This window comes from Saimiri boliviensis, chromosome 15, assembly GCF_048565385.1.
Source record: "Saimiri boliviensis isolate mSaiBol1 chromosome 15, mSaiBol1.pri, whole genome shotgun sequence".
Lineage (NCBI taxonomy): Eukaryota > Metazoa > Chordata > Mammalia > Primates > Cebidae > Saimiri > Saimiri boliviensis.
This window is the reverse complement of record NC_133463.1, coordinates 78,143,982-78,171,051: the sequence shown is the minus strand read 5'-3', so window position 1 is coordinate 78,171,051 and position 27,070 is coordinate 78,143,982. Positions and strand designations below refer to the sequence as shown.

Genomic DNA, 27,070 nt, shown 5'->3' with positions numbered 1-27,070 from the left:
TTTGCAGGATGACAAGATTGTGCCTACCTCAACATATTTCTGTCCTGAAATAATTCAGTTTTGCTAAAAAGGCAGAAAGGAAGAGAGTAACCTTCTGGAAAGTGCCCCTGAGGTGTGAGAGCAGATGTGAACATTAGTCTGAACAGTTTAATGAGCCAGCTCTGGGGATCACTCCCAGCAATGTACTGGGATGTTGATAAGACATTCCTTATTCAGAGGCCACTTACCAGCTTTGTGACAAACATCTGAGAACCAGGAAATGGTCAAAAAAAAAAAAAAAAGACTCAGAGATGATGTTGTCAATGTCATAAAGTTCTTAGAGAGCTGGGTGTGCAGTGGCTCGAGCCTGTAATCCCAGCTACTCAGGAGGCTGAGGTGGGAGGATTGCCTGAACCCAGGAGTTCAAGACCAGCCTGAGCAATACAGTGAGACTCTTTCTCTAAGGAAAAAAAAATCCCGTGGAATAAAGCCATGTGCTTCTGGCTTTGGCACAGAACTTATTTATTCTTAGAAACAGTCCTCACTTGGCAATCTGGTTCCCAAGACATAGCAGATTAGACACAGAACATTTAAAAAGTGTGAAGAGGAAGGGGCTGCAAGGTTCTGCTCAAGAAAGCTGTATAAAATCTGGAGACCTAGGCAGAGTGCAACCATCCAGAAGTAGAGAAGACTCAGTAGGTGCCAGCCTTCGGCATTCTGTGCAAGGACAGTAGTATATGATAGCTCAGTAATCCCCATAGCTTTTGCAGTGTGGTAATAATGACCTTGGTCACTGAACAGGACTAAAATGATGTTTTAATATCTCCATTTACAAAGCTAAGAGAGGTGAGACACTTTTCCTTCCAAAATAGCAAAGATATTTAATTATACTTCAAAGTTTTTATTTTAGTTTGAAAGAAATCATTTATCAGAAATGCCTTGTTCTTAGTAAAATTAGACTAATGAAGTATGACTTGTACTCCTGTTTGAAAAGGTCGCTGCTGTCAAGAGGCAAAGCAGAAGCGTTCTGTGGGTCAGGATGTCTGTGGAGCCTGAGAAAGCAGACAGAGCAACAAAGGAGTGAGGAAAATAAAGGGGCTGTGAGATATAAACAATCTGAAGAGTGAGTTATGGCTTCAGCTAGGCTTCCAGGGAGCGTGGGGAGATAAATCTGGAGATGATAAGAGAGGTCACGTCATGGAGGGCCTGAAATGGTAAGGAAATATTGAAGGATGTTAGGGGAGTGACGGAGTCAGATCTACATTTTAGAATAAGCATTTTGGCCATCACAGCGTAGAGGGTGGAATGAGTCTATTTAGATGTTTGACTGTTCTGTCCATTTTCCAGAATGTCTCCATTGTCCCCAAGCATACAGACCAGCAAAGTGACTAGAGGAACACTCAGTTCTTCACCTGTGATCTGCTCAGTCAGTAGATAAGATTGGGTAGGCACATGGGTATCAGGACACGAAGCTCCATCAGCTGTTGGCACTTATCTTGGGCAAAACATTTCTCCCCATGAGATTTCCTTTCTTGATCTATAATAATCCCTGCTCTTCGTTTCTCATGGGACTTTTGTGAGAATCCAATAAATGTGGAATCAAAAAGCGTTTTTATGTAACAAAGTACTATCCTTTTATTCCATTAAAAATATCTCCAAGTACCAAGATGGGCTTGAAATAAGAATGTGATAAACATGTACTTGGTTCGCTGAATTCTGAAGCACGGCTTGGATCTTGTGTTGGATAATCATGGTTTGCCCTCAAGATCCATTTTCTACCCTTCTCTACATCCTCTGCCCCATGAAATTGACCTCTAGCACCTGTATCATCTGGCATTTTTTTGTTCTCTGGTTTCTAGTTTGGTTTGGCCAATGGAAGGAACAGGTGGATCGGAGGATGAGAGAAGGACAGAGAAATCAGGGTACCTGGTCCGCTTGCCCACTCCTTGCTGGGCCAGTTTGGTCAGGGCTGTTTTCACCAGCTAAGTCTGTATCTCCTGTTGGGGGTCTCCCCCAGGCTTTTACTCTCACTAGATTTGGACACTGTCCCTGTTCAGGGCTCAGTGTGGCAATGGCTCCCCACTGCTGCCTGTCCCTGGGTTCTACACGATCCTTTTCTGGTACTCCTAACTTTGGCTACACCTTTACAAACACTTCCTCCATGAACGTCTCTGCCATTTATTTTGAGGGTGCCATCCAATGGACTCTGGTTTCTGTAGACATCACAGGACTTGGTATTACATCTCAGTTTAAATTCACAGAACTGTTTAGAGGACCTATTTTGTGGCTGAACTTTCAACCAGTTTTGGGCTTCTGTGTTGATCTTCAATTCTCCCTAACTCTAAGGGATTGGAAATTTGTAGACCCTGTGCTTAGTGCTTACTCAATCCAGCTTTCTTTCCCTCCTCTTTATTTTAAATTGACTTTATTGAGGGAAAGTTTTAAGGCAAGAAAATGCATATATTTTAAAAGTACAGTTTGATGAGTTTTGAAAAATATATATGCCCATAAAACCATTGTGACAATGGAGATATAGAACATTTCCATCACTGCAAAAGATTTCCTTATTCCCCTTCCTACTCAGTTCCAGCCCTAGGCAATGGCTGATCTGTTTTCTGTCACCATAGATTAGATTTATCTTTGTCGGCAATTCATATTAATAAAATTGTACAGTACGAACTCCTTTATGTTTGGCTTATCTTGGTTAGAGTATTGTTTTGGAGATTATTTCATTTTGTTGCAATAGTTTATTCCTTGTTATTGCTATGTGTCAATTCATTCATATATTGATGAACATTTGGGTTCTTTTCAGTTTTTGCCTATTACAAATAGAGGTGATATTAACACTCAGGCACAGGCCTTTGTGTGGATGTGTTTTCATTTCTCTTAGGTAAATATCTAAGAATGAAACTGCTAGATTATATGATAAGTGTGTGTTCAGCTTTATAAGAAAGTGCCAAGCAGTTCTCCAAAGTGTTTGTATCATTTTACATTCTCACCAGCAATGTGCAAGAATATTAGTTACTTCCTTGCCAGCACTCATATTGTCAGTCTTGTTAATTTTAGACATTTTTAAAAAAAGAGATGGATTCTTGCTCCGTCACCCAGGCTGGAGTATAGTGAAGTAATCATAGCTCACTGCAGCCTTGAATTCCCACTGCAGCCTCCCAAGAAGCTGGTACTGCAGACATGCACCACTATGCCTAGTCCAATTTTAGACATTCTAATGGATGTTGTATTTGTCCATTTTCATGCTTCTGATAAAGACATACCTGAGACTGGGTAATTTATAAAGGAAAAGAGGTTTAATGGACTCACAGTTCCACATGGCTGAGGAGGCCTCATAATCTTGGTGGAAGGCAAAAGGTACATTTTACATGGTAGCAGGCAAGAGAGAATGAGAGCCAAGTGAAAAGAAAAACTAGTGGAAATTTTTGCAAAGCATTAGATATCATGAGATTTATTCGCTACTATGAGAACAGTATGGGGGAACCATCCCAGTGATTCAATTATCTTCCAACTTGTCCCTCCCACAACATGTGAGAATTATGTGAGCTACAATTCAAGATGAGATTTGGATAGACATACAGAGCCAAAACATATCATTTGTCCCCTGGCCCCTCCCAAATCTTATGTCCTCACATTTCAAAACCAATCATGCCTTCCCATCAGTCCCCCAAAGTCTTAACTCATTTCAGCATTAACTCAGAAGTCCACAGTCCAAAGTCTTATCTGACACAAGTCAAGACCCTTCCATCTATAGGCTGGTAAAGTGAAAAGCAAGTTAGTTACTTCCCAAGTATAATGGAGGGTACAGGCATTGGATAAATATACCCATTCTAAATGGGAGAAATGGGCCAAAATAAAAGGGCTAAAGGCCTCATGAAAGTCTGAAATCCAGTAGGGGAGCCAAATCTTAAAGTTCCAAAATGATTTCCTTTGAATCCATGTCTCACATCCAGGGCACACTGACGCAAGAGGTGGGTTCCCTTGGTCTTGATCTCCACCCCTGTGGCTTTGCTGGGTACAGCCTCCCTCCCAACTTCCTTCACAAGCTGGTGCTGAGTGTCTGCAGCACATGGTGTAAGCTCTTGATGAATATACCATTCTGGGGTCTGGAGGATTGTAGGCCTCTTCTTGCAGCTCCACTAGGCAGTGCCCCAGTGGGCACCCTGTGTGGGGGCTTCAGCCCTACACTTCCCTGCCACATTGCCCTAGCAAAGGTTCTCCATGTGGGCTCCCTGCTGCAGCAAACTTTTGCTTGGACATCCCGGCAATTCCATACATCCTCTGAAATCTAGGTGGAGGCTCACAAACTCCAATTCTTGACTTCTGTACACCTGCAGGTTCAGCACCATGTGGAAACTGTCAAGGCTTGGAACTTGTATCCTCTGAAGCCATGGCTCAAGCTGTACCATGGCCCCTTTTAGCCATGGGTAGAGTGGCTGGGACACAGAATACAAAGTCCCTGGGCTGCATGCAGCAGGGGGATTCTGGGCCTGACCCATGAAACCATTTTTTCCTTGTAGGCCTCTGGGCCTATAATGGGAGGGGCTGCACAAAAGTCTTTGACATGCTCTGGAGACATTTTCCTCATTGTCTTGGTGATTAACATTTGGTTTCTTCTTACATATGCAAATTCCTGCAGCTGCCTTGAATTTCTCCTCAGAAAATGGTTTTTCTTCTCTATCACATCATCAGGCTGCAAAATTTCCAAACCTTTATGCTCTGTTTCCCTTCTAAAACTGGATGCTTTTTAACAGCAACCAAGTTACATCATGAATTGGGTTTTTCTATCACATCATCAGGCTGCAAATTTCCCAAACCTTTCTGTTCTGTTTCCCTTCTAAAATTGGATGCTTTTAATAGCACCCAAGTCACATCATGAATACTTTGCTGCTTAGAAATTTCTTCTGCCAGATACTCTAAATTATCTCCCTCAAGTTCAAAGTTCCACAAATCTCTAGGGCGGGAACAAAATTCCACTAGTCTCTTTGCTAACACATAGGAAGAGTCACCTTTATTCCAATTCCCAACAAGTTTCTCATCTCCATTTGAGACCACCTCAGCCTGGATTTAATTGTCCATACCTTTGCCAGAATTTTGGTCAAAAACATTCAACAAGTCTCTAGGAAGTTCCAAACTTTCCGACATCTTCCTGTCTTACGAGCCTTCAAGACTGTTCCAACCTATGCCTTTGACCCGGTTCCAAAGTCACTTCCACATTTTTGGGTATCTACAACAGAGCCCCACTACCTGATACCAATTTACTATGTTAGTCTGTTCTCATGATGCTGATAAAGACATACCCAAGACTGGTTAATTTGTAAAGAAAAAGAGGTTTGATGGACTCACAGTTCCATTAAACTGTGGCAGGGAGGCCTCACAATCATGGTAGAAGGCAAAAGGCATGTCTTATATGGCAGTAGGGAAGAGAGAAAATGAGAGCCAAGTGAAAGGGGAAATCTGTTATAAAATCATCAGATCTCATGAGACTGACTTACTACCATGAGAACAGTATGGGGGAAAACACCCCATGATTGAATTATCTCCCACAGAGTCCTTCCTTCAACATGTGGGAATTATGGGAGCTACAATTCTAGATGAGATTTGGGTGGGGTCACAGCCAAACCGTATCAGATGTGTAGTAGTATCTCACTGTGATCATAATTCTCTTTTCCATGATAACTAATAATTTTGAGCATTTAAAAAATACTTATTTGCCATGTGTAGACTTTGTGAAATGTTTATTCAAATGTTTTGTTCTCTTTTTTGGTTTAGCTGTTTTGCTCATTACTGTGTTGCAAGTTCTTTCTATATTCTGAATACAAATTCATCATCAGATATATGTGTTGTGAATTTTTCTTCCAGGATTTTCCAAGTATTTTCTCAAGGGTGTCTTTGAATTATGAAGTTTTAAAGTATTAATGGAATTTAACTTATTAGTTTTTTCTTTATGCTTCATTTTCTGAGGCGTAAACTATCTCTGCCTAACCCAATCAATGCTGCAGATGTTCTCTCCTGTGTTATTTATAATTTTAGTGGTTATATTTAGGTATATAAATCATTTTAAGTTAATTTTTGTGAATATAGTTTGGTAAATATTAAAGGTTATTTTATTTTTCCACATAAATATCTAGCTTGTACTGTTTGTTGAGAATATGTCTTTGCCTTGTTCCCAAACTTAGAGGTAAAACACTTAGTCTTATTATATATGATGCTAGAGTAGGTTTTTCATGGCTACTCTTTATCTGCTTGATGAATTTCCTTTTCTAGTTTGTTGACTTTTGTCATGAGGAGTTTTTGACTTTTGTCAAATGCTTTTTCTGTATCAATGGACTTGGTTTTTTTCTCTTTATTCTGTTGATATGGTGAATTGTATTAGTTAATTTTGAACTTTAAAGGAGCTTTGAATTCCTGGGAGTCACAGTTTGTACATATTATATTAAATTCCTCCCAAGCTAAGCTAGGACTTCCTTTTTTTTTTTTTTTTTTTTTCTGAGACAGAGTCTTGGTTTGTCACCCAGGCTGGAGTGTAGTAGCATGATCTTGGCTGACTGCAACCTCTGCCTCCCAGGTTGAAGCAATTCTTCTGCCTCAGCCTCCTGAGAAGCTGGGGATGACAAGTGTGCACCACCACACTGGCTACTTTTTATACTTTTAGTAGAGATAGGGTTTTTATCATGTTGGCCAGGCTGGTCTTAAACTGCTGACCTCAAGTGATCCACCTGCCTCAGCCTCCCAAAGTGCTGGGATTACAGGTATGAGCCACCATGCCTGGCCCTGTCTTCTTTTTGATTCAGCTATAGGGTTGCTAATTTTTTGGACCCTACAGGTGCATACAAGACATGAGATGCTGCCACGTGTTATGGGAGTGACCTGATTGAGTTGGGTACTGATTCTCACTTCTCCTGTGGCACACTCTTTTTACTTTTAGCTAGCAATATATCCCTTATACCAAATGACAATTATTGTTTTCCTTCTGCTATCTTAGCATCTTCCCGACTAGATTTGAGCTTTCTAAGAGCTGAGACTCCGTCTTTATCATTTTGGTAAGCTTGGTGCCAAATGCATGATAATATTAAGAAGAACAATAATAGCTATAAAGAGACACTTTGCTTCCAGCATCTCGAATACTCCCCCAAACTCCATTAGGTAGGCATTCTTAAACTATTACAGATGAAGCTCAGAAAGGTCGAGTCTTTTGTCCCAGGTAACCTCACTGATAGGTTCAAATCTGTTATTTAAAGCATATTCTCTTTCTACCTTGTTGCAGAATCTTTTACATGGTAGGCTATTAAATAGTTGTCAACTGATTGGCTGCATGAATACGTGAGTGAATATATTAAAGTAGCCTTTCTCTCTTTTTTCATGAATGGAAGAGGTCTACCTAATGAGAAAAAAAGTCTTCTTGGGAACTGGCATCTTGGGAAGGCATGAGGGAAGAGGAACCAAGGGGGGTTGGGGGGCACTTGCTAAAAAAAAAAGAAAAGGAAGTATAAACCATAAATTTACTTGACAGGGTTGCATCTCTGTGGCTTAGACGTTGGCCACTTCATCTTGGCATGACTATTATATAACAGGAGGATGGAGAAATGGCCGGAAAGTATTGCTTCCTATTACATAACTCTTACTATGTGCCTGACAGCATTTCTGATAATGAGGAGAACAGAAAGTATGCCTGTCTTCGAGAGAAAGGCTTTAAGCTTCTTGCAGGAGAATGAGCCTGGTCTTCAGCCGTTTAGAGCGTTAGAGTACTGACTGATTTCCTCAGAAAGCCTCAGACTGTCTCCCCAGTCATGGTTCTTCACACCCCCTTCCCCAGGGAATGGTTGATATTCACAGTCCTCAGAAACACTTTTAACATCTTCTAAATAAGTGGTCCTTCGGAGCCCAAAGGGGAACTTCTGGCAGAGAAGGCACTAGAATATTTGAGGTTTTGTGAGTTCGTCAAATCGGTCTCTGCTGAGCTGGGCCATGTATTTTTGCTTCCCCAGTTTGGTGTTTTAGTGATAAGAAATTGAAATACTTTTAAAATAGTTATTCCTTGTTTGGTTAGCATGTTGCAGAAACCTATATGATACAATTGGCATTACCTGGCAGGCTCTGCAGTGGCCTCTTATCAGATTGTACTGTGTACTGCTACCTTGTAGGTCAGTTAAGGTCAACCTTCAGAGCACCCAATCCAATAGTGCTTTTCACCTGCACCACTTCCCTTTGACCTAATAGAGTCTCTCCAATGGCCAGCAATTGTTCTGTGTCAATGTGTGAAACCGAATGAAGCCATGCTGGCATCTTCCATTGTCTTTACATGCAGTTTCCAGCAGCATTTGATGATGCCAGCACCTCCAAAACCTCTCTGGAATCCAACTGCTTCTTATTCTCTGCTCTGCTACCTTTCCATGCAAGTCCCATTCTGGTTTTCCTTCTTTTACTCTTCTGTCTTTAGTGCCCATTCAGCATACAGAAGCTGGAATTAACATTTTCAAACTTATGAATTAAAGCATGCCACAGTACTACTAAAAACCTTTACATGCTTTCTGTTGTATTTGGAGGATCCCATCTCTTCCCTGTGCCTTTAAGGCCTGATGTGATCTGGTCCTGTCAACCCTTTAACTTGATCTCCTACCACTCTTGTCCCTGACATGCTGGCCTTCCTTCTGTTCTTCAAACACAAGTTGCCTTAGGCTCTTTGTTCTAGATCTTCTTGCTACTTGGAAAGCTCTTTCTCAGGATCCTGGCTTGGCTGGTTCATCAGTTTTCTGATGTCATCTCAAATATCTCCTGCCTTGCTATCCTATCTAAAGTTGCCTCTCATTCTGTCTCTAACCTGTTACCCTGCTTTATTTTTTTTCATAGAATTTACCTGTATCTCTATGCTTTTGTCTATTTCCATTTGTTTCCCTGCTTATTTTCTATTTCAGTAGTTGGCAAACTACGGTGGGTCAAATCAAGCCTGCCTGGTTTTGTAAATAAAGTTATATTGGAACATGGCCTGGCCTGTTTATGTATCGTCAATGGGTGCTTTGGCTCTTGTCGAGTAGCTGTGACAGAGACCATCTGGACTCCAAAGCCTAAAATATATACTATCTGGCCCTTCACAGAAAAATTTACTGACAACTGCTGTCTTCCTCCACCGCTTACCTGTCATGCTCATGGCTAATTCCCAGCACCTAGTACAGTTCTGGGCACATGGTGGTGCTCAGTAAATATTTGTCTGCTGAACTTAGTCAATGAAGAAACAGAAGACATTGCGACTGGTTTTGACGCCAGGTGTGTGTGTCTTTTGACCCTTTATTTCTTGCAGGCAAAAGGAATTGGGCACCATATATATGTTGACATGTATATGTACATTTTTTTGTCCTGGAATGAGAAAATAGTGAGGCAAAATAGTGAGGACAGTAACAGGTTCTACATCCAGACAGATTGTTGTTCCAAACCTGTATCTGTCACTTAGTGTCAGTATGGCCTTGGAAAACACAGTCAACCTCTTTGACTCAGTCTTTTCATCTTGAAAAAGGAGAAACTGGTACTTACCTTTCATGGTTCCAGTGAACATTTTAGGGATACCATTGACTGACTTCCGATGTCTAGTTAAGATATGGAATGTGTAGAAGACTATGCTTAGCTTTCATAAAGGAGCTTGAAGGAACAGAGTGCAATGAAGTCCGAAGAATAGATACCAACATTTTGACAATTCAGTTCAATTCAATCTGCTAGTCCTAGAGACACTGATTAGGCACCTCTTGTGTTGCAGGCACTGTGCTATGTTACAGGAATGTAGAAACTATCCAAGAAGAGCTAAACAACCCTCAAATTCTTGAGTATCTAGTATGCCCAAGGCCAAGTGCTTCATGCTTGGGAAGGCAAAGACAAACAAGACATAGTCCCAGCCATGCAGGCTTCTGATCTTACAGAAGGGATCAGAGGAGTTCAGCTACTGCACCGAACAGTATAGCACTACACCTGTTAACCTAACATTTGAAGGTTAGAAGAACCACAAAAGATATGCAAACATCAAAGAAGATTGAAAGAAGGGAATATGACCACATTAGGTTTATTTTTAGGTTTGAAAGGAGAGGCCTACAGTATTGTCAGCCTTTTTTCTTTGTATAATCTTCAGTCACCTATGATTTTACTTTTAAATGTGCTTTATGTGTCACATATTCTGATAAATCTTAATTAAGCTTTTTTCCCAAAGAAAGTGAGCAATGTATAATACATTTCAAAAACTAATAACACAGATGTCTTATTTTATTACTTGAGGGGAAGATAAGTAAATTTATGATTATTAGAAGCATGCTAATTAAAAAATATATATGTTTTAGCAACAGGATCTTGTTCTGTCATCCAGGCTGGAGTTCAGTGGTGAGGTCATAGCTCACTGCAGCCTGGTGCAAGTGATCCTCCCATCTTGGCCTCCCGAGTAGCTAGAACTACAGGCATGTCCCACCACACCTAGTTAGTTAAAAAATATATACTTTTTTGTAGAGATGGAGTCTTGCTATGTTGCCCAGGCTTGTCTTGAACTTGTGGCCTTAAGTGATTCTTCTCTCTCAGCCTTCCAAAATGTTGGGATTATAGGTGTGAGCCACCATGCCTGGCCTCAATTTTTTTTTTCTTATGTAGAAAGAAATTTGAAGGATTGCTTTGGGTGTTAGTGTGGTTAGTCACTCATGGTTCAATTAGACAAGCTTATTTCCACCTGCGTCTTTTACTTCAGATTTTGTGTATTAACTGAAGAGCTTGTATGATCATGGACGTGAAGACTACTCAAGGAACTTATTCATTCAGTCTCTTTTTTTTTTTTGAGAATACGTAAAAAAAACTTGCAGATACAATCCCAGAACTTGTAGATACAGAGATGAACAGTCTGTATTTTAAAATTCTGAATTCTAAGCTCATTCAATGCTGTATTGATTTCTTTTGAATGAAAAATCAAGAAAACTGTATAAATTAAGAAGCTCACATTTTCAATCATTCATGGAACACAAACTCTGCATGAGACACTAGGTGCTAGATAATCAGTTGAGCACAGTCTCTGCTCTTTAAGAGCTTATGGTTTTGTGAAAGACAGTGATAAATAAACAGTTACTGAAGAGTATTTTAATCTTTATGATTAAGAGGCAATACATTGTAGTCCTGGATTCAAACCTCAGGTGTACTCCTGACAATCTGTTTGATCATAGGCAAGTCATTTAGCTTCTCAGTACCTCAGTTTCTTCATCTGTAACACAAAGATCATGATAGTCTCTCATTTACAAAGTTATTGAAGGGGTTCCATGAGAAAACAGTACTTGACACATAGTAGGTAATCAAAAATGCTACTGAAGGAATCATATGAACCTAATGGAATATAGAGTAGAGGGTGGGATGCTTAAACATAGGTTTCCCACTTTTCAGAAAGAATCTTGCCTAAAATTTTCTGTTGTGATCTACGAATGATGTTTCCCTCTTGTGAATTTAATTGATTCTCTGTGACATCTAGTCACTCACATTCCCCTTTTTTTCTTTCTCTCCTTCATTGGATTTCTCAGGGAGTCCAATGAGTCTAATGTATTTCTGATTTTGCCTAATAGTGGGCATCCATAGCATGGAAATAGCAGCTATTTAGAAAATTAAATAGCCATTGTACTATTCAATTTCCATTAACAGAATCATTTGAGACTTTAATATTCCTTCGATTAAGGAGGAAGTTGCAGGTAACATACTACATTCACTTTGCATAGTCAACTGATAGGGAATATCAGTAAAGTTACGAAGTCAGCAGTTAGGGATTATGTTAGCTTCAATCATAATTTATTAGGCCATGGGAGGACATGGTGATGTTCACATCCCATATAACTGGGTACAATATATTTCTAGCAAGCTATGGATAAAGAAAAGAATGTGTATTCATTTATTTTCTGGCCACTGGGTTGCAACTATGTGCTAGGCCCTATAGTAGACACTGAGAATAATGTAGTAATTGGGACATTTCACATCTCATCTCTGCCCTCACAGCAATACAAAGAGATATCTGGTCCTTATTGTTTTGGAGGACAAAATAAATGATATTAATTTAATACCTTGTATGTTTACCTTGTGATTTTTCAATTCAATTCAGTTCGATTCATTGTATTTCAGTTTAGTTCTACATATCATTTTATTATTATTATTAACTACAGAGTTTATTTGGATTTTACCATTTTCCCCATAATGTCCTTTTTTTTCTGCTGCAGAATCCAATCCAGGATGCCATGTTGCACTTACAGCTGTTGCTTTCTTTTTTTCCTAACTTTATATTTTGAAGTAATTACAGCTTCATAGGAAATTATAAAGATAGTGGCCCCACGCATCCTTCATCTAGTTTCTCTCAGTGGCTCTATCTTACGTGATTATAATACAGTATTCCAACCAAGACTTTGACACTGGGGCAATGTGAGTGAGTAGTCCTACATCATTTGTCACATGTATAGTTGTGTAACTACGACTGCAATCAAGATTAAGAACTGTCTCATCCCAGCAAAGATCTCCCTCCCCACCACCCCTCACCCCTAAACTCTGGCAACCACGAATCATTCATCTCTTATTTTGTCTTTTCAAGAATTCAACTTATCATTTACTGATCACCTAATCTGATCCACTTTGAGAATGACCAGCTAAAAACCAGGCAAATGTGCCACTGACTTCACGCAGGCTTGAATCAGGTTTGAGAGTTTGTCTGTGTAAAAGCCAAGGCCAGAGTCTTTGGGTTGCAAGTGACAGATACCCAACTCTAGCAATTTTAGGCCAAAAGAGAAATTCTGGGGATAGCTCATGTGACTGAGGTGAGTGCAGCATGTATTCAGGCCAAAGGTAAGGGAAACATCACCAAGATTTGCTTTCCTACTGTGTTCTCTCTCCTCTTTCTGTACCAGCCTTATCACCTCCTACCTTAGTCTGAATTTTCCACCTGGTAGAGGAATATAGTGCTAGAGTCCCGCTTTCCATCACTGGGGAGCAACTGAGACTTTGTCCATTAGGTCCCTAGTTGTAAAATACCAGGAGGGGCTCTTATTGGCCCAACTTGGGTCATTTGCAGTTATTGTCTAATTGGTGAAGTGACTGCATTGACTTGCTTTCATAATTATCTGATAAACTCCTCCTGGCATTCACATAGCACTTTGAAATGTGGAAGAGAAGAAGTTCCTAAGTAACTTCTGATTATGTAATAAATTTCTTATCCGATTAAAAAATTAATGCATGTCCACTCTAGGGAATTTAGAGAATAAAATATTAAAGTATAAAGAAGTACAGTCATATGCTGTATAATGATGTTTTGGTCAATAACAGACCACATAAACAACAATGGTCCCGTAAGATTATAGTGGAGCTGAAAAATTCTTATCAGCTAGTGACATTATGGCCAGTGTAGTGTCAGAGCACAATGTATTACTCATGTGTTCATGGTGATGCTGCTGTAAACAAACCTACTGTGCTGACACTCATATAAAAGTATAACATATACAATTATATACAGTACATAATACTTGATAATAAATGACTATGGTACAGGCTTATGTATTTACTAAACTATATTTTTAATCACTATTTTATGGTATATTCCTTCTACTTATGCATAAAAAAGTTAATGGTAAAGCATACTTAGGTCCTTCAGGAGGCATCCAGAAGAAGACATTGTCATCCCAGGAGATGACAGCTCTATGTGTGTTATTGCCTCTGAGGACCTTCCAGTGGGACAGGATGTGGAGGTGGAATAGTGATATTGATGATCCTGATCCTGTGTGGCCATATATTCATGTCAGTAAGATCTCTCTGTTACTGCTAATACTGTATCAATTCCATGGTATAGATTTTCCTTAACCACTGATGTACGTTTAAATCATGTCGGGATTTCGGGGCTAGGGGAGGGATAGTGGGGAGTGGGGGATGGGAGGGATAGATTTAGGAGAAATACCTAATGTAGATGATGGGGCATGGATGCAGCAAACCACCACCACGTCATGTGTATACCTACGTAACAAACCTGCACATTCTGCATATGTAGTCCAGAATTTAAAGTATTAAAAAAATGTGTTGCAAAATAAAACACCCATATAAAAAAGTGCATGATATAGCTTGGCTCTGTGTCCCCATCCAAATCTCATGTGGAATATAATCCCTAAGTTTTGATGGTGGGGTCTGGGTAGGAGGTGATTGGATAATGGGGGCATATTTCTCCCATGCTGTTCTCATGAGTTCTTACAAGATCTGATGGTTTACAAGTGAGTGGCACTTCCTTTGCATATTCTCTCTCTCTCTCTCTCTCTCTCTCTTTCTCTCCGCCCCCCCACCACCATATGAAGAAGGTCCCTGCTCTCCTTTCACCTTCTGCTGTGATTGTAAGTTTTCTGAGGCCTTTCATCATGCTTCCTGTTAAGCCTGTAAAACTGTGACTCAATTAAACCTATTTTCTTCATAAATTACCCAGTCTCAAGTAGTTGTTTATAGCAGTTTGAAAATGAACTAATACAGAATATTAGTACCAGGAAAGAGGGGCATTGCTATGAAGCTACCCGAAAATGTGGAAGCAACTTTTGAACTGGGTAATGGGCAGAGGTTGGAACAGTTTGGAGGGCTCAGAGGAAAAGAGGAAGATGAGGGAAAGCTTAAAACTAGAGAGTTGTTGATGGTTGTGATCCAAATTCTGATAGTGATATTAACAGTGAAGTCCATGCTGAGGTGGTCTTAGATGGAGATGAGAAACTTATTGGGAATTGGACCAAAGGTTACTCTTGCTATGCTTTTATGAAGAGACTAGCAGAATTCTGCCCCTGCTCTAGGGATCTGTGAAACTTTGAACTTGAGAGGGATGATTTAGGCTATCTGGCGCAATAAATTTCTACATAGCAAAGCATTCAAGAATTAACCTGAATGCTTCTAACAGCATAGAGTCATATGTGTTCACAAAGAGATGGTCTGAAATAGGACTTACATTCAAAAAAGGAAGCAGTGCACAAATTTGGAAAATTTGCAGCATGACCATGTAATAGAAAAGAAAAACTCATTTTCTGGGGAGAAATTCAAGCGGGCTGTAGAAATTTCCATAGGTAAAGAGGAGTTGAATGTTAATAGCCAAGACACTGGAGAAAATGCCTTCCTGGCATATCAGAGACCTTTGAGGCAGTCCCTCCCATCATAGGCCTGAAGGCTGAGGAGGAAAAATGGTTTCATGGATCAGGCCCAGGGCTCTGCTGCTCTGTGAGACCTTGAGTCATGGCACCCTGCATCCTAGCTGCTCCAGCTCCAGGTGTGGCTAAAAGTGGTCAAAGTACAGTCAAGGCAGTGGCTTCAGAGGGTGCAAGCCTTGATGGCTTACATGTGGTGTTGGGCCTGTGGATGTGCAGAAAACAAGAGTTGAGCTTTGGGAGCCTTCCCCTAGATTTCTGAGGATGTATGGAAACACCTGGATGTTGGGGCAGAAGTCTGCTACAGGGGAGTAACCCTCATGGAGAACCTCTACTAGGTCAGCGCAGAGGGGAAATGTGGGGTTGGAGCCCTTGCACAGAGTCCCCACTGGGCATTGCCTAGTGAAGATGTGAGAAGAGGGCCACCATCTTCCAGTCCCCAGAATGCTAGATCCAACAACAGCTTGCCCCATGCATCTGGAAAAGCTGCAGGCACACTACCATCCTGTGAAGGCAGCTGCAGGGGCTGTCCCCTGCAGAGCAACAGGGGTAGAACTGCCCAAGGCCTTGGGAACTTACTTCTTCCATCAGCCTGCCCTGATGTAAGACGTGGAGTCAAAGGAGATCATTTTGGAGCTTTAAGATTTAATGACTGCCTTGCTGGGTTTTGGATTTGCATGGGGCCTGTAGCCCCTTTGTTTTGACCAATTTCTCTTTTTGGAATGGGAACATTTACACAATGCCTGTACCCCCATTGTATCTTGAAAGTAACTAACTTGTTTTTGATTTTACAGGCTCATAGGTGGAAGGGACTTGCCTTCTCTCACATGAGACTTTGAACTTGGACTTTTGAGTTAATACTGGAATGAGTTAAGACTTTGGGAGACTGTTGAACAGGTATGACTATGTTTTGAAATGTGAGAATAACATGAGGTTTGGGAGGAGCTAGGGGCAGAATGCTACGGTTTGGCTCCGTGTCCCCACCAAAATATCATGTGGAATTGTAATCCCCACATGTTAAAGGTAGGGCCTGGTGGGAGGTGATTGGATCCTGGGGGAGGATTTCCCTCATGCTGTTCTCATGGTAGTGAGTAAGTTTTCATGAAATCTCATGGCTTAAAGATGTGTGACACTTCCCCCTTCGCTCTCTTTCTCTCTGCTCCATGATGGGAAGATGTGCCTTGCTTCCACGATGATTGTAAGTTTCCTGAGACCTCTCATGGCATGCCAAACTGTGAGTCAATTAAACCTCTTTTCTTTATAAATTATCCAGTCTCCGGTATGTCTTTATGGCAGTATGAAAATGAACTAATACAATGCATAAGACAACGATTATAAATAACTTAAAAGTGTATGCGCGTGTAACTCTGTCCACACTTATGGCTAGTATGAATGAGAAAATAAGTTTCTCTTTGCTGAGTATCTGTGCCCAAGTATTCCATTTTCAATGTTGCGGAAGTCTATCCTTAGTCCCTTCCAGATCATGCACTTTCCCTGGAAGTAACCATTATCATGTATTTTAATGACAATCACTTCCTTGTTGTTATTTTAAAAATTATAAATAAGACACATGTTCATGGCAACATAGACAATACAGAAGTTTACAAGATAAAAGTTAATTTCTCCCAGCACCCAACCTCTTCTCAGAGGTAGCCATTTTCATCAGGGTAGTCTATTTCCTCTAGACCAGTGCTATTCAATAGAACTTTCTGCATTGATGAAGTGTTCTATTTCAGCTCTGTTTAATACAGAAGGAGCTAGTCACGTGTAGCTACTGAGCATTTGAAATGTTGCTAGTTTAACTGAGCAACTGACTTTTAAATTAAAATTAATTTATTTTTTGAGACAGAGTCTCAGTCTGTCACCTGCGCTGCTGAAATCCAGTGGCATGATCTCAAGTCACTGCAACCTATACCTCCCGGGCTTAGGTGATCCTCCCACCTCAGCCTCCAGAGTAGTTGGGACTATAAGTGTGCCACCATGTCCAGCCAATTTTCATATTTTTTGTAGGGATAGGCTTTTGCCATGTTGCCCAGGCTGGTCTCGAACTCCTGGGCTCAAGCAACCCAGTGCATTGGCCTCCCAAAGTGCTGAGATTACAGAGGTGAGCCACCATGCTCAGAGTTAATTTTAATTAATTTAAATTGTAATAGGCTCATGTGACTAGTGGTTACATTGGACAGTACTTTTTTATAATTTTGAAACACTTTTTGTTTTTGGGTTCAATGGTTCCTTACAGTATCTTACACATGAAGAAATGCACATCTCAAGGAGACAAGGAACAAGCCCAGGTCTCCAAGACAGCATTTGCAGAAGTCCTTTCTTGAAGCCATAACCAGTGCTCTTTCCACATTACTCTTGTAGAAATAATCAACAACACTACAAAGGTCATCTGTGCATGTGACTTCAAAAACTATTATTTGTCTCAGCCTACAGTCTGAGCTGGAATTTGAGTAGCCCACTCAGGGTTTTGTGTGGTTTGGTTTCAAAAAGGGTGGGGTAAGAGCTGATGCTTCCCTTCCCCAGTGACCTTTTTTCTCTGGGTCTACATCTATTTTTGAAAGCTGAATTTTGTAGCTCTATAGACTGGTGTTATCACCAAAGTGATCTCACTTTAAAAGTTGTCATTATTTCTTCTTCTTTTGAGACAGAGAAGTAAAAAAGGAGAACAGTTTCTGTCTGAGCATGAATTAAGTGGCATATTTAAAAATCGTGGTTCATGACCTTCTAATTGTTTGCCATCAGGTTCATGTTGAAAGAGCTTGAGCCAGGGGCTGCCAAACCTGAGTCCTGGTCCCAAATCTGCCATAGTAGCAGATAAATAACTTGATGAATTGTCAACCCAGGGACTGGATGGAAGAGCCCCAGAAGCACCATCTAAACTCTGAGGGTCTAGGTATTTCATATTTATGGATTAAATAATAAATAATTTCCATTGCCTTTACCACATAATTGAAATTTTCTTTTCCTTAGACAAGAAGGGAGGTGTAGTATAATACTTATCTTGGTAATCTTAGCTCTTAACAAAATAACTCATCCAGAGCAGGTACTGGAAAGTGTAGTCCTTGAATGAGACAAGAAAGGAAGGTAGGTAGAAAGGAAGGGAGAAAATAGAGGAATGAAGAAAGGTGGAAGGGAAGGAAAGAGAAAATAAGCACTCTTGTTAACAATTAATTACTTTCCATACCTTGTCTCATTCTTTAATCCCTCCAACAACTGGGTAAGTGATGTATCGATGGAGAACCTGAGGGTCAGAGAGGTCAAGTAACTTGCTGAAGTCCACACGGCTGCCAAGGAGTGGTGTTTCTTCTTCTCTAGTGGCAACTTACATAGCTAGAATTCAGATTCCCAGATTACTACTTCCATTCCTAAGGTTGCTAAGAATGGGGACATTAGTGTCTTTGCTGAGTACCTGTGACCCAAGAAAAGCCCCACAGTTGACCTGAGAAAGATAAAGTTCTCAGATCTGTTCTTTCTTGAAATTCTTTCTCTTCTTGACATCTCTTATAGGCCTTTTGGCTAAGTTCAAGTGTAGACATCAAGCAAATTTTAAAGCAGGTTCCAGGGCTGACCTCGTGCATATGGATTTGGAGAGGGGGCATCTTTCTCAGCTAGAGAAGTATGTTAATTTCACAGAGGCCTTCTCAGCAAGTTGATGAGGCTATTCTCTGAACTTTTTAATCTCATCTTTTGTCTGAATTTAGAATGGGTATGTTTCCCCCTTTAAATATCACCCTTCTTACAGTCCTTTCTCATCAAAGTCTTTGTTGTAGATGATTATGCCAGGAAGGGAGAAGGTGGCAGCTCACCAAGCTTGGGAAAGGCCAGAGAGGAGGAGTGACCCAGTCTCAGGAACCCCTGACTCCTGAGGCCCCATCCCCTATGATGCCTTGTATTTGAAGGAGTCTTTGTAAAGTTGATGAAGGGAAGTGGGCCTGGGGACTGGCTGTGCCCTTCTTACCCACAGTGCTCAGTGGGGCTTGGGTTGCTTCTAACGACCACCTGAGAAGAGGACATACTTAGCTGGAAAACAGCTGCCTGTCACAAAAATGAGGTGATGAGAGAAGGTGCCGGATTCCAGCAGTTTTAGGTTTATCCACCAGTCCCTGCCTCTTGGGGACATCCCTATCACTGTGCCCCATTCTTTGTAGGGAGCTATATGAACCGACACTTAAGATAATAAAACCAGTCACATAGTCTCCAGGTCACAATCCAGGTCTATAAAGGGTGAGAAATAAGTGACTTATTGGAAAAATTCAAAAAGTGGTAAAATAAAAAGGAGTTTCAAGGTAGTATAGTAAATTATTTAAGGGGAGTACATTGTCATACAGACTGTGGTTTGAACCCAGACTTAGCCTTGCTGAGACTCAGCTCTCTGCAATGAGAATTAGAGATCAAAATCTCTCAGGCAGCGTGAGTTCTTACTAAGTGGTGGATACTCGAATGAATATTTGAAATCAACTAGTCTAATTCCTCATTTGGATGAAGAAAAGTGAGTCCCAGAGATGGGAAGTGACTTGGTGAAGGTTGCACAGTAAGCTAATAGTGAAGCTAAGATGGAAACATTTTGCTCTTGCTGCTAAAATCAAGTGCCATCAGAGGAGTTCTGTAACCAAAGTCCCTCTTTATTTCAAAAGCTGGATCTGGGGTGTATACAAATTGGGAAATAGTATCATGCACATCTGAGAGACTTGAAAAATGACTATGCATTCCCTTTGGATTATTATGATTATATTTCTGGATGGTGTTTTCTTTGGAACAGAAATGAAAAACTATAATTTCTAACCTGAGAGCTGACATTCTGAATAGTTACTACTGCTTGAACATGGAATGATGTAGAGACTAGTTCTGTTTTTGGAAAGAAATATAAAAATGGAAAGAAACCTTAAAAATGAGAGATGGGAGCTGTTTGTTCTTGTAGCCTAAGGCCACCAAAGTCTAGGATCACCATTTTGATTAGGAATATCTTGATAGGATTCTTTTCATTGAATTCCTGGCTGGTTTGAGTTGTGGGGTAAGGGATGTTTTCTATTTTGTATGATGAGTCAGACACATTGCACAAGCTGAGATTGTTAGAGGCTTATAAATGACTATTAATATAGCCATGGTTTTATGATGTTGTCCAGCCCTTGCATGATCGCCTGTAGTTCTTGTGAGGCTTTGAAAAGAGAGGTCTTTTATCACTTATATTTTTCAGATGAAGAAATCGAGGCTCAGAGGTAACTTGCCAAGTGTCATTAGTGCAGGAAGTGGCTGAGATGGGGACTGAGACATGAATATTCTGACGTTATGTGAAATCCTTTATGCTCACTTCAAGAATGGAGACAATCACAATGGGCTGGCTGCTTTTGGGGTTAGGAGTATAGGGTAGGGTTTGCCCTATGCTTCTGAGCGATAGCTCAGGGTGGCAGCTGACTGATTTTTCTATCCATTCACCTAGGGGCTTAGCGCCCCTTCTGCCTCTTCTTCCTTCATTCAAGAGAGGGCAGGTGTGTGTGTTCATTATACCCCTGACATAATTCCCTTTTAGTAATTATGTCCCTTTAATTTAGCCATGATAATGGGGATTCTTCTTTGCTCCTGATTCCTGGGGTCCTAGCTCCTGCCTTATGGCCCTGTTCCTATCACTGGGTTTCAGCTTTGTGCCACTCTCTTCCAGACATGTTGGCTGCCTTTTCTTGCTTGCTCACAGAAGTCTGATTTTGCTTAGGTGTCTGCTCTCTGTGAACATCAAGAAAGGCTGGGCTCTGCAATTGCCCCAGGGTCAGGGAGTGACTACTGATTGGTCTAAGCCAATAATCATGGAACCAATCACTTCACAGTGATAGGTTTAGGTATTGGCATGTGAACTTAGTTTGACCAATGAATGGAGATCTGCTCAGGGGCTTCCTGGAAAGGTTTTCCTCGTTTTCAGAAAGGAATGTTGGATGCTCTGCTACTGCTCCTGAATACTGACGTGCCTGTATATAATGATTGCAACTTCAGTTCTTGGTTGGGTGACCATAAAGGGTGCAAAGCTGAGGAGAACAGGCTGGGCATGGCAACATGGCAGGTTGGAAGTAAACCTGGGTCCATCATGAAATTATTAACCCTCTGAAATAGCCATCCTGTTAACATTCCTCTTTCAGTCCTTCTCTTAGTGTTTGAGCCATTAGATTTTTTCCACCTATTACTTGCAGCCAAAAGCATCCTCACGATAAAACACAACATCTCAACAATCAGTCTGCTTACCTACTACTTTCTCAGGATTTGCCTTTAGGGCCTTCACATTCTCCCTTTCCTGAGATCCCCTGCTCAGGAATGTGACCCATTCAATATCTCAGGAGAGGAGCTGGGAGCTGGGAGTGGGAATGGGGTGCCATGGGAGGGCAGTGAGCTTACAAAAGAGTGCTGCCCTTCTAGTACCTTCTCTTGTGTCTCATGGCCTGACTACCAACACTATGTGACTTAATGCCTTTCAACAAAAAATTAGCTTCGGAAACAAAGTTGAAAAGTGCTGCTTTTGGAGAATGGACCTAGGGCAGAAATCATTACCATTCCTGCTATTTCCTGCCTACTGCTTTTTCAAAGAAAACCCTCTGACATAGTCTGTTTGGTCTGCTATGACATAATACCTTACACTGGGTAACATAGGTAACTTATAAACAACAGAAGTTTATTATTTATAGTTCTGGAGGCTGTGATCAAGACACTAACAGATTGGGTGGCTGGTGGGGACTTGCTCTTTGCTTCAAAGATGGTGCCTTCTAGCTGTCTCCTAACATGGTTGAAAGGGCAAACACGCTCCCTTGGGCCTCTTTTATAAGGGTACTCATTCAATTCATGGGAATGTAGGCGCTATGTGGGCCTCTGCTTTTGCAGAAAGTGAAATTCAAAACCTCCTATGGTGCAGTGGGGGTCCCGAAAACAGATGCCAGATTAACCCACATCCTCATCCATGCCAACACCAGCTCTGCTTCTTTACAGATGAGAACCCACTGTGGGGCAGTTCTGCTGTGGTTTCTTAGCTTCAAAGTTCTTGAAAACTCAAAGCTTTTTGGTATCTTTCATTTGGTGTAATTAGAATTAATTCCTATGAGTAAATGCTAATGTGGAGTAAATTCTACCATGTCAGAAATTACCAAGAGAATCAATATTCGCCAAGAACATTCTTTGTGACAGGCACCGTGTTAAGTCTTTTACATACATTGCCTCCCTGAATCTTCACCAGTGATTCAATTATCATCTCTATTTTGTTTTGAGGAAATTGAGGCACACAGAGATTAATTTGCCCAAGCCGCATAGCTAGAAAGTGGTGAAGCCAGAATTTAAACGTGGGCAGTCTGACTTCAGATGGCAGGCACTTAACCACTGTGGTTTTCTCATTGTAACTAATGACTACCTTCAGTTTACAGATGTGGAAAATGAGACTCAGAGCGGTGAAATTATTTGACCAAGCCACACAGCTAGTAAATGATAGAGCCAAAGTCTCATCTGAGGCTTCATAGTGTTTGTGCTTTTCATTGTGGAACAACTTCTCCCTGCTGCATGGTTGTATAGGCAGCACCACATATGTGATGTGAAGTATCTGGTTGCAGCCTTGAAACAATGTCATGCCCTATGGCTTATTAGTTCTTCATTTACAGATAAGTCGAGCAGAGTTAAAGTAACTTGCCAAGAGCACAGAGCTCTGTGTGTGGGAGCCAGGCTCCCATCCTTCCCTCATGGGTTGGCCTTTATCCTGAAAAACTCTTCCCTCCATTCTTGTCTTTGCCAAATCCTGGGCATCACTTGTATCTTAACTCAAATGCCACTTCCATAGGGAGACTGTCTCTGTTCCTCTAAACTAGTTTAATATCCCTTTTGTGGAGATTTTTAGTGCATCCTTTAATTTTCTTTCTCACTTTTAAATTAACGGTTTGTGTAATTATTTTATAAATACCTGTTTCCCCTAGACTGTCTACTCCTCGAGGGCAGAGCCCACATTAGCATTGTTTAGCAATATTGCCAATGCTTAACCCAGTGTTTGGCATATAGCTGATACTCTGAAAGTGAGTTATTATTGTATATAACATAAATATATGTACATGTATATGTTTATGTATAAATGAGAATTATGAGTGTCATAAATGTGTGTGTGTGTGTGTGTGTGTGTGTGTGTGTGTGTGTATGATAGTCATTAGTTCCACCCAGTTCTTTTTCATTCATGCATCAATCACAGAGATGCCAATTAGCAGCATGATTGTTTCAGCTCCCTGATTACTTGCTTTTGGCAGACATTGCCAATCAGTCTCCATACTCTCTTTTGCTGAGACCCAAGGGAGCCTCTAAATCCTTCTCAAGGCAGTGTTCCAGACAGCTACTATCAATTAATTGGACTTGGCCCAAAAGATGAAACATGGACATCCTGAGTGAGGAAACTGTTCTCAGTTACTACGTGCAACTGTAGTTTTCTGCAACTGTAGTTTTCTGCAACTGAAGTCATCTGGGAAACTAAAAAAATATGAATGCTCTCTGCCCTTGTCCAAAGATTCTGATTAATTGATGATGGATTCTAATGGGCCAAGAATCACCGGCTAACCAGATGGTATCTAATCCGAATGGTTGTTGCCCCAAAGTTTTTTTTCCTTGGCCAGGAAAGTTCTTTTTGATTTCTTTTATGTGGAATGTGTAGTTACTCTACTGTGGCAGACTGGGCATTGAAGGTACAAAATAATGAAAAGATTGGTCTTGATTCCTTAGTAACTCTTATAATAGTGAAAGAGACAGACAGGCATAAGGAACTCTTGAAGGAGGCAGATTGTTATGAGTTAATTTATGGATGTATGAAAATATGGGACAAGTGTGTCAGGGGAAGAAATAAATTCTACCTGAGAGGATCTGTGGAAACTTTTTAGAGGAGGTTGGAGTTGAACTAGCTCTTAAGGGACAAATGACAGGAAAACCTTGGTGAGTTCAAATCATAGGAGACTTTGATTACCAGACAAAGCTATGTGGAATCGGTGGAGCAAAGGAAACAACATGATTTTCAGAGTTGCCCTTCAGGAAATAAACTTTGGTAGCAGGATGGGGGATGCATTGGAGAGGGACAATGAGACAAGAGTGTCAGTACAAAGTCTTGCATCTGATTCATGGCTGTCGACATGGAGTTTAGAGGGGGAAATCATACATGCATGAATTAGAAGTGAAATGTGATTTTGGCAATATGGGAGAAATGTTGAATACGACTCAGAAGGTAAACTTATGAAAATGAATTGTATACTTTCCGTTATTGTTTTGCATTACACTGTGAGCTCATTGTAAATAGCAGTTACCATTTATTGCATTCTTAACTTGGCCCTGGTACCATGTCAAAAGGCAGAAAGATTGGGCTTGATTCCCTGGTAGCCCTCGTGCTAATCTTCTCATTAATCCTCATAACAATTCTACTGAACTTTCTGTCATGTTATTTCCATTTTATAGACAAGGATACTGAAGTTAGAAATATATTAAATGATTTTCCCAGGGTTACAAAGCCAGTAAGTGGCAGTCAGGAAGCAAACACATAGTTTAATCCCAGAGCAAACACATTAAAGTGTTATAACTGTCTTAACTACTTCTCTACTCCAGTGGTTCTCAGAGATGATTTTGTGGCCCCCACCATGGGGGACATTTCGTAATTTCTTTAGATAGTTTTGGTTGTCTCAACTTGGGGGAAGTGTTGCTATTTAGCATGTTGAGGCCAGGGATTCTGCTAAAAATCCTATGTTCACTCCAGTGAACATTCCCACCCTGCCCCCAAGAAAGAATGATCTGATTCAGAACGTCAATAGTGCTGAGGTTGAAAAACCTTGTTCTATTCCCAGAACCTACCTCAATGCCTGGCACATAGTAGGCTCAATATACATGTTTGTTGAATTAAATAGAACTAGTGAACACACATTCATGTGCATATATTTATATAAATTTAAATATTATGGGAATAAAGATCCTTGCAAGTATACATACTTTAATCCTGACGTAGCCTCCTGATCACAGAAACTTCACTGTGTGTGTCGTCTTCATTTCCTGTCAAACCTGCAGCTTTGTGATGATGCTTCTCATTTATTCTATTCCAAGTCTTATCTCCTGTAATTATGCTGTCTCCTGGTTTGGCCATCGTCCCATGGATAGGAATTTCATGTTAAATCTTCCAGTTGCTGTACTGACTTAGGAAAGATTTGGGGTTTGTGTGTTTTTCTTTCTTGTTCCTCCCCCATCCTGTTGGAATTCATTGCATCATCCCTGTACTTTCCTAGCATGATTACATGGTATGGAGTAGCTGGGAGTTGGAGGAGGGGGGGTGTCAACGTCGACTTTGGAGGATGCCCTGTCTGCTTTAGCCCACCAAAGAAACCCCCTAAATAATCAAATCCATGTCAAAGCTCACTGAATGAAGTGATTGTGGCTGGAAGCCTCGGTTCCCATCCAGAAGATGACATATTCCTGAACTTGGTGATGTGGGCTTGAAAAGTTCTATTTCCTGTTGCAAACCAAATGGACTTTGCAAATCCAACCTGATTACATTACCCTGTATCAGATTTCCAGATGACAGCTGTTGCTCAATCTTCTCCAACCCCCTCCCCTGTTTTGCTCTGGGATTTTTAATTAAAAATGTAAAAAAAAAAAAAATGACAGCTACTTAAGAGTTTTGCTCATTTTCACATTTTCTAAATTTCTTATTTTTAGTTCATTCTGTCAAAATCATCTTTGTTGCAGCTGCAGTTAGGGAGAAAGATACCTAAGTTGCATGGCCTTCCTTAGCAATAGAGAGATTTTTGGGAAAGAGCCGGAGAGTAGGGAAGTCATCTGGATCTGCAGCATGATGAGATTTCGATTAGCTTCTCCAGTGAACCCTAAAGTCTGGTTGTAGAGGTTAACTGCTTTTGATCTAGCCAGATTCTCCAAGGAGGCACAAGGACAAGCTAGTGAGCATGGACGTTCACTGAGACCTACATCTTCACTTTCATTTGGCCTTCCTGATCTTCGGAGCTATTGGATGCTATTGTACATCATACATCCACTGGCCTAGAAGATCAAGTGTAAAAACCAGCTGGAGGTGAGGAAATCACTCAGGACCACTCTCCCATCCGTTGCTCCACATACGATTTTATTTGATTAATGGTGTTAGTGTCAATAAGGGTGCATTGTATTAAAAATAACAAGGAGAGCAAACAGACTGGAGAGTTCAGAGGTAAAACGTTAGCCTCAGACAGTGCTGTTGCCAAAGACTTAATCTCTCTCCATTTTCTGCCTGGTTTCATACTACGTCTCCTTCTGGTTTTGTACCCAAGACACATACCAACTGCTCCTGGAATGACAGTTCTCCTTAGTCTCTTCCAGCCGATGTGAAAAACTTCTTTCCTGAGATTTCTCAGCGTAAGTCTTGAGATTCATTCTGAATTGACTAAAGTCACAGAAGTGTCCTAAAGCATGGCCTAAGTTATGAGCTCTGTTCCTGGAGAGCAGACAGAAGTCAGACCATTGGGAAGGACGGGAGTAGACAGCGAGGAGGCAGCCAACCAGTGTCCACTGTGAAGTTTATGCTTAGTCTTCTTGGCCTTCAAATCTCAGCAATCTATTAAAGTAATGGCTTGACCTATTTGCCTTCCTTTGTATTTGAGGAGCCTCACTACTGTATTTCAGACTCTATGATACCCATTTGCTACCACGGTCGACATTACCACTGGCCAGAAATCTAGACCTACTGCTTTTTGACAGGGAAGAAAGGGTGATGAAATTTTGACAATTTTAACTGCGAAGCATTTATTTTTCAGAGAAATATTACTAACAAAAATGCATTAATAAATTCACTCATTCATATTTATTCATTCCTTTATTCTAATGCTTCTTTATTCTTCAACCTTTTGTGTACCTATTTATCCCATAAAAACATCTGTTAAATATCGATCACAGCCAGTCACTGTGCAAAATATTCAGACACT

General features: G+C 40.7%; 1 long non-coding RNA gene across 3 annotated transcripts in view; it reads left to right on the top strand.

Moving 5' to 3' along the window:
* The window catches only part of LOC141581498 (uncharacterized), a 72,715-nt gene extending 46,958 nt beyond the window's left edge, over nucleotides 1-25,757 (top strand). For all 3 annotated transcript variants that reach the window (XR_012514182.1, XR_012514183.1, XR_012514181.1), the window contains 2 exons: nucleotides 15,923-16,025; nucleotides 16,303-25,757. This is a non-coding gene — a long non-coding RNA (uncharacterized LOC141581498). The remainder of the gene's footprint in view (nucleotides 1-15,922; nucleotides 16,026-16,302) is intronic.
* Nucleotides 25,758-27,070: the final 1,313 nt, after the last annotated feature.